Below are 9,108 nucleotides of genomic sequence, written 5' to 3' on the forward strand. Positions count from 1 at the left end.
GCAAGGGGACCACCCTGTTACATATGGACTTGGGAACTGGGGGTACATGTGTCGGAGGAACTTTGAAGAACATGGAAATGCTCTTCTTCAGGCGCTTCTTTAAGCTGCCCGGTGCACCCGGTGGCTCCAGACCATCACCACACACTTTGCCAGTATTTTCCCCAGAACTTGCTCATAGGGCCGAGGCCCTGCTCACGGAGGCTTCCCTTTTGAGACCTTCTCAACCTGCCTCTCCAGGAGAGCTCAGTTTCTGTCAGCTTCTTGTTTCCATGTAGGGTTGAGGACGTCCTGCTTGGGACAGATTTATGAATAACCAATAAACTCGAGTCAGAATACCTAGGGCTTAGTCCCAGCTCTCACACTACCTGTCTAGGCAAGCAATGTACCTTCTTTATGGTTTATAAAATGACGGCGAGGTCTGTAATCACTTAAGTGTGACTATGTGGAAAAAACTTAATTGTGAATATGTGAAAAAAACTTTTAAATTGTAAACTCTACACAATTGTAAGGTGTCATTATCTGTATGAACCCATTTTAATGACCTGTGAAGCTCTAATATATGTCAAGCACTGTACCTCAGGGATTTGGTTTGGTCTGTAGCGCCTGTGGTCTAGCTTCTCAGACTACAAATTCTTCAAAAGCAGAGATTGTGACTTACTCATTTTCCTATTTCCTAATGCTCTTAGTCTGAAGAAGGGATGCAGTATGCCCATCGAAATTGTCACTTGAAGGCAAAAATTCTTAAGTCTGTTGGTTTTGTGCTACACACAGAGCAAATGCTTTGGATAGTTTAAAGAAAGTAATGGATGTGAGCAAAGATGATCGGGGAAGAGTTGTCGAAATGTTAATTGTAGTTTTCTTTGGGAAAAGGAAAACTTTAATTTATATTGTATATAGTGCCTCTCTGGTGGCCTGGGGGTTAAGGCTCAGCACTATCACGCCTGTGTACCGCCTGAATTCGATCCCTGGCCAGGGAGCGAACCCACACATGGCACAGCAGACCTCTCCTGCCTCGCCCGCTGCTCCCCTCAGCAGTGTATTTCAGTAGATCTGCCTGTTCTGCTCCCCACTCTGTCTCTGGTGAATCCTCTCACTCCTCACACCTCTGGCCTACACCCAGTTCTTCGAAGCAAAAAAAAAAGTATATATAATTCTGCATTGCTTGACTTTTTGGCAATGAGTATGTTACTCTGCTGTTTAATTTTTCATCAGGGTATAACACGCACACAATAAAGTCCACAAATCTTAAGTGTACGACTTGATGGCTTCTTACAAACATGCACACAACAGGTCCTTGAGTGTCATTTCATTCAACATTGTTTCATTATAGTGTGATGGAAAAAAAATGATTGAGTCCCAGCTGGAGTTGACATGCTGTTCCCAAGTCTGGTGGGTTTCCTCCGGATACTCCAATTTCCTCCCACATTCCAAAGATGTGCTTGTTAAGTTCATTGGTTTGTCTAAGTTGTCTCAGTCTCTGTGTGTGTGTGTGTGTGTGTGTGTGTGTGTGTGTGTGCCCTTTGATGGACTAGATGTCCTGCCCAGGGTTGGTTCCTGCAGAGATAGGCTCTGGCTACCAGAGATTCTGAACTAAAATAAGTGGGTTGGATAATGAATGTACAAAAATGATTACTGAATATTGGTATATGATTATTGAATATTTTTAATGGTAATGTTTTTATGACCAGAAAAACACAATAAGAACTTAACTTTCGTTGTATCAGTTAGCCTCTGGTAAAATTGTACGTGGATTCATATGTTGAGGATGAGAAGTCAGAGTTGCAGTTTCCAAGAATCCATCAATGACATTAAGTGAGGACTTATTGTATATGTATAACCAACACCCACAAGAAGATATAAAACATTTCTAACACCCTTAGAAGCCTCCCCTGTGCTCCTGAAGTTTGATAAGCAACCAGTTACCCGCTCTCTCCTGCGTCTATCACTATAGATTAGTTTTGCTGGTTCTTGAACTTTATAGAAATGAAATCAGACGGTAAGTTCTCCTTTGTGTCTGGCTCCTGTCATTCAACATATGTTTTTGAGACAAGCGTGCTGTTGTGTCTAACAGAGAGTGCTTGTTCTTTTTCTATCGCTATATATACTCCATTGCATAATTATACTACAATTTATCCATTCTTCTATTGATTGGCATTTGGTTTGTTGCTCGTTTTGTCACTTATGAATAAAGCTGCTATGAACTTTCTTGTACATGTGTTTTGGTGAACATGTGCATTTAGTTCTCCTGGGTAAATACTGAGGAGTGGAATCCCTAGGTTTGTAGATACTGCTAAATAATTTTCCAAAATGTTTGAACCCATGTATAGCCTCACCAGTAGTATCTGAGGGTTCCAGAGCCTCATCAATCATTGAAACACAGTCTTCCCTCTCCCCCATGTTGCAATACAATCTTTTCGAAATAAGTATCTTTTATAATTAAAAAACCTGAATAAATAAAAATAAAAAATAAAAATGAGGGAAAAAAAAAAAAACTTCAACATATAGATATTCCCACGGAGGATAGGAAGGAGGCCAGAGATGACGCCACCATGGCTTCCTTCTACAAATAAAACTCCTCAGCTGTATCCTTGGCCCAGCATATTTTCTTTTTTTCCTGCACTCCCACTTTCCTGCCTTCTGAGCCTACCTTAATTCAACAAATATTTAGTATCTACTATGTACCAGATACTGGGTTAAGTGTCCAGTGGATAACAAAACAAGCTGTTCTCTTGGAATTTGTGGTCTACTGGGAAAACAGATATTAAACAAAAAAGAAACATATAAACATGTTATTACACATGATGATTAAGAAAACAAGAAGGTGATATGAGAGAGAATAACACAGGGCAGGGACAGAAAGAACCTCAGAGGTGGCTACATATTAAATAAAGCTTAAAAGATGGGATAAACAGGAGGCACAAGGAACAGTAGAGGCAGAGGCAGAAAAGAACTTGGTGTTCAAGAAACTTAAAAGGGGGCCTCCCTGGTGGTGCAGGGGTTAAAGTCTCAGCTCTATCAAGCTGTCTCCAGCCATTATGACGTGACATGAGTTCAGTCCAGCCAGGGAGCTGACCCACAGGAGCAGCAGACCTCTCCTGTATCGCCCACTGTTCCCCTCAGCAGTGTATTTCAGTAGATCTGCCTATTCTGTTCCCCACTCTGTCACTGGTGAATCCTCTCACTGCCCGCACCTCAGGCCTACACCCCAGTTCTTGTATGCATAAATAAATAAAAATAAATCTTAAAAAAGAAAAAGAAACTGAAAAGGGGTCAGTGTGGCTGGAACATAGCCAGCGATCAGGGAAACCTGCACAAATGAGCTGGAAGGATAGCAGGGCCCAAATCAGGCAGGCTTAGCCATTATACCATTACTCTTTCTAATTAATGGGGTTCCTTCTTTGCAAAGTCTACTTAAGATTTCCTTTTGGCAAAAGAATCCATTTTGTGCCAAATGATGCCACATTGTTCAAATAACTTATTTTAAGAACATCATTGGTCTGGTAATTTCATTATATAATCTGTAGTTTGTAGGTTATTTATTGTGCTTCCTGGGACTATATTGGTTTACCCAACAGATGTGGTTCAGGTGTTGTTTCCTCTTGCCTGATCTCCAAGAACCCAGCACATAACAAGGGATACTCGACAGAGTCTCTCTTGGCACTGTGCTTTATTCCAAGAAAGCACTCAAAATCGAAGTGGATAATCCCTGAGCTTCTGTCTTCCCTGGTTTGAGAACTGACCCAATTTCAGGTCTTCATCTTGCCTTGGAGCAACCAAATTTCCCCAGGTTCCAAACACCTTTCTTATTTACATAGTTATCTTGCCACTGGCCTACCTCCTCCCCCATCTCCATTCTCCAGCTTACAGGCATTGCTGTAGTTGCTAAGGGAATGAGGCTTGGGAGTGAGTTGAAGTAGAGAGGTTGGTCAGCAGGAGAAAACCTCTCAGCCGTGAGGAGAGGGAAGCCAGCAAGGCATTTCCAAGTGCTTCTCTGCCAGTTTTCATAAAACAAGGACGTGGTTATCATTCTTGACCGGTCATATTGAAGTCTTTGTGGGGAGAATGAGCCACGGAGGAGACAGTCCCTGCATGCTATTAATAATGCAGGGATAGTTTAAGGTGAGAAGCTAGAGTTTTTGAAAATTCTGTATGTGCTACAAGCAGTGTGACTATGCATGTTCCATTATTTACAAGCCTTCACCCCAAAATGCATATTTTTTATTCTATTTATTTTAGTAATGATGTAAAACTGTATTTCTGGGCTTCTGTCACTCTGACAGATCACCTTATCAGCTCAAAGGGTAAATATGTTTTTTCCCCATAATTTTTGTACAGTAACAAGGTGAGGAACATTTTAGCTCATAAATTATTTACCAAACCTCACAGGCATAATAGGCTGTGTGCATATTCATCAGGCTATCATCCATTATTCATAAGAAGTTCACTTCAACTGTTAGAGGAAAATGAGGTTGTTGATTGAAATGCTGAAGAAATGTGGGCTTTTTGTTCTCCCCCTTCCTTTCTCCCATCTGAGTAAGTACAGAAGTTTCTCCATTAAAAAATGATATTGGGGCCTCCCCGGTGGCGCAGCGGTTGAGCGCTGGGTTGCGAAGCTGCGCGCGGCCTCTGCGGCGCCGGTTCGATCCCCGGCTGCTCCCTGGCCACCGGAGGAGGGTCCCACATGGCGCGCAGACCTCTCCTGCCGCCCGCTGCTCCCCTCAGCAGTGTACTTCGGTCCTTCTGCCTGCTCTGCTCCCCGCTCTGGCTCTGGTGAATTCTCTCACCCTCCTGCGCTTCTGACTGTACCCAGTGCATGTATAAACAAAACAAACAAAGAAACCAGCAAACAAATAAATAAAGCATGCCTCTATAAAAAAAAAAAAAAAAAAAAAAAAATGATATTGTAAGAAAAGAATTTTATTCCTGACACGCAGATGTGTAGATAAGAGGAAAAGAAAGCTTGGAGTAGAAAATAAATTGGCAGAATCAACCACCATTCATTTAAATGGGCCAAAGACCCCTGAGTTCTGCCTCCACAGAGATCAGGACCAGGAAAAGGGGCCTATGAGGGTCCTCTACCTGGCAACAAAAAAGCAATTTCAGCAAGTTTGATAGACTCAGTACCTATATTAATTAAAATACAAGTTGCATCCTACAGCTCAGGAAGTATGTATCATTCCTCTTCTTATTCGACCTTCACATCAAGTCTGTAAGACAGGGATAATTTTTAGGAGGTTCAGAGATTTTTTAGTACCTAAAACAAGAAATAACAAATGTACCTGGTGTATGGACAGCCAGTTGTCTGCCTGACTACCAACCTCCCCATACAGGAACAAGGAAGAGACATTATAATCCAGTCAGAGCTGCAATCTGGAGTCAGATCTAGCCATGTTCACTTACTAAACCTTGGGCAAGTCAGCCTCTTCAAATCTAGTTTCCCGTTTATAAGATGGGGGTGACACCTACTCCTGGTTTTTGTAAGTGTTAAGTGAGAACACGTATATGAAACTCTAGATCCAGCATTTTCCTCCATTTTAAGGGTCACGTCTCTCTAGAGTATTTGGGGAAGTGGAGTGGGAGGCATGGTCTCTGTCTTGCCCCCCATGTCTCTTCCCTTGGTCAACCTTTGCATTGTCCGGGGTCACTGCTGGTCACAGCCTCAACTCCTGGTGTGGTTCCCCTGAATGGAATGTAACTATATTCACAGTGGGGCACAGTTGTGAATTCTTTCAAACCTCATGACTATACAAGGTGTTTCTTTCCTGATGAGTTGGGGGAAAAATAGAGAATCACAATGAGTGAGGGAAAACATTAAAACTTTACTTATAAAGTACTACCATGCAAGTAAAAAACAGGCAAGAAGTTTAACCTTTATTTGGAAGTTGTATTCCTTCCTGGAAGTGTTATAGGACAGGGAGAGGGGCAGCCCAAACCCCGCAAACCTGCCATTTCTACATGGGTTCTGCCATCCGCCGCATCAATACAAAACATAGGAGACTTTAAGGGGAAGGAACTTTAATAAAACTAGGAAACAATACAGGTAAGGCAGAGTCCAGTTTCTAAATGAAGCACCCAAAGTTACCCGTCCCCTCGTGGGTAAAAGTCCATCCAAACGGGATTGGCCCAGAGCAAGGCCCCAAAGCCTGCCACATGTCTAAGGCATCTTCCAGTGGGGACCCACAGAAAAGGGTCAGAAACAACCAGACAAGCCCGGAAGGAAAAGAGCAAAATCAAAATCAAGATAAAAGCTGCCATTGTCACCTCCCCACAGGTCTCACCCACATCTGTGTCACCCAGTCCACGACCAAAAGACAAGCGCAGTTTCTTCACGTGTCTCTAGGCTCCATGCGCCTCCTCCAGGTCTCCTGACTCCATCCTGCTCCTTCCTTCCTCAGTCTCTTCTGCAGCTTCTCCTCTTCCTGCTCAGCTCCACCCTTCCTTGGGTGGGGCAGGGAACCTCCCCCTTTCCTGGGGACCACCCTGTTACAGAAGGACCTCAGACCTTCCCTAACATGACTCTGTCCACAGGTGTGCTTTCCACACCCCCCAGCCCCAAATCCTTCTTCAAATCTCCACCTCTTTCTGGGAAAGCCCTAGATCCTTCCTCTGGTTCTTCAGCTATCACCAAAAGTGTATTTCCTTAAATCTGACATATACCATCTGGAAGAAATGAGAGGAGGCTGGAGGGAGTAAGGGAATGGAACAAGGAAAGGCCGCCAAGGGCACAAGCTCCCGTGAACTCTGGCACACAGTCCATCAGGAGAATTGTCTAGAGAAGACTGGCCAGACTGAGGCACAGATGAGGGTCTATTTTTCTGAGTATCCTTTGAAAGTAACTTTTGGAATGTGTGCAAACACATGCGTGCACACACATACAAAGAATAAAATGTAATCTGACCTTCAAACCAGCAAATATTTGTGTGTCTTATTATCACCCCATTACTTTGCATTTTTAATAAGCATTAAATGATATTGATGCACATTGTTTGGGGTTTCACCAGTGACAAAAATTGATAACAAACTCCCCACCCCCCCAAAAAAAAGAGACCCTACTCCAGGTTTTACTAGCTGGCCCAGCTATATTGGAGTTAGTACTTGCCATTATTATGCAGAGCAGAGTTAGCGCCTTTTCTACAAAGGCTTGCCAGGACTAAGAAAGGAAGGTCCCTTTCTGAGTCATATATCTTATAATCCTGTTCCCTTAGTTACACAAAGGCCAGCCAAAGCTTTGAAAAGTCTACTTCAAAGAGTCCCTGAATTCTTCCACCAACCTCCACCCTTTCTTTGTCCTGGGAAAAAGGAGGTGGTTTTATTCTTCCAGTTACATAAGTGAAGAACACTACGCATAGTAGGTGCTTTACTTTCAGTAAAGTACTTTACTTTCAGTAAAGTACACTGAAAGTCTCTATCAGGGTCATTTACTGGGCCCAGGGGGCCCAGCAAGAAGTGTGTCCTCATGTTCTGAGTGCTCTGCGCACAGCTAGCTCATCCCTAGCGCTGCACTGGGCTTTGCTGTGATTATCCTTTTAGCACCTGTCTTGCCCAGCCACATTATGAGTTCATTAGCTATCACCCTTGATATTTCCCTCTACTTTCTCCTAACATTATTTTATAAAATAGCTTCACTGAGGTATAACTGACATACAATAAATTCCACATTTAAAATGTCAATTTTATAAGTTTCCACATATATATATATATACACCTACAAAAACATCACCACTAACAAGATAATGAACATATCCATCAAACCAAAAGCTTTCTAAAGTCCATCTCTCCTCTCCCCCAACCACTCATCTGCTTTATGTCACTATAGATTAGTGGGCATTTTCCAGAATTTTGTGTAAATGGAATGTTACAGTGTGTACTCTATTTTGGGGGTCCTGGCTCCTTTTACTCAACATAATTGAGATTACCTGTGTTGTATTTTGTGACTCCACAGTTTCTTCATTTTTATTGCACAGTAATACCACACTTTTTTTTTTTTTAAGTTTTATTTATGCATACAAGAGGTGGGGTACAGGCCAGAGGTGCAGGGCAGGGGATGAGAGGATTCACCAGAGACAGAGTTGGGGGCAGAACAGGCAAATCTACTGAAATACACCACTGAGGGGAGCAGCAGGCTAGACAGGAGAGGGCTGCTTCATCATGTGGGTCAGCTCCCTGGCTGGGGATCGAACTGGTGCTGCAGTGGCTGCCAATAGTTTCATAGTGGTGAGACTTACCCCCTTATGCCACCAGGGAGGCCCACCAATACCACACTTTGTTTATCCATTTACCTGTGTTGAATGTAGGTGTTGTTCCCAGTTTGAGTTATTACAAATAAAGCTGTTAAACACATCAATGTATAAGTGCGTGTGCCCATATGCTTACATTCCTCTTGGGTAAACAGGAGTGGAATGGTGGGATTATAGGGTATGGATGCTGACCTTTTAAAGACCCTGTCATACTGTTTTCAAAGTGGTTGTACTATTTTACATTCTAATCATTCTAGTAGCTCCACATCCTTTCCAACACTTGATATGGTCATTTGTTTTAGTATCAGCCATTTTAATTGGTGTACTAAGAGTGTTTTAATTTTTCCATTGGCAAGTATTTCTATGGTTCAAAATTTTTTTAATTTTAAAGTTATGTATTGAAATCTCACTCCTGCCTATCTCCCAACCCCACTTAGTAACCACTTTTTATTTTTAAAGATTTATTTATTTATGCATACAAGAACCCGGGTACAGGCCAGAGGTGTGGGGGGTGTGGGTACAACCCAGAGGTGTGTGTGGGGGTTGGCTGCAGTGGATGTGGCAGCTTCATAGGTTGGGTCTTAACCCCATATGCCACCAGGGAGGCCCAGGCTTCTAATGTTTATTGAGTGTTTTTCTTTTGGAAGTTTTCCCTTTTCAGATGTTTTTCTAGTATTCTTACAATATAAAACACCATGTCAAAATAGCTGGACTGTCTGCTTCAGCTTCAGCTCTGAACTTGTATACAGAGCCAGTACTCAGCAGGTATTTTATTTTCTTTCTTTATTTTTTAAAAAGATTTACTTATTTATGCATACAAGAACTGGGAGTACAGGCCAGAGATGTAGGGATGGGAGGATTCACCAGAGAC

Source organism: Talpa occidentalis, unplaced genomic scaffold (assembly GCF_014898055.3).
Source record: "Talpa occidentalis isolate TD23 unplaced genomic scaffold, MPIMG_talOcc4v2.1 talOcc4.16, whole genome shotgun sequence".
NCBI lineage: Eukaryota > Metazoa > Chordata > Mammalia > Eulipotyphla > Talpidae > Talpa > Talpa occidentalis.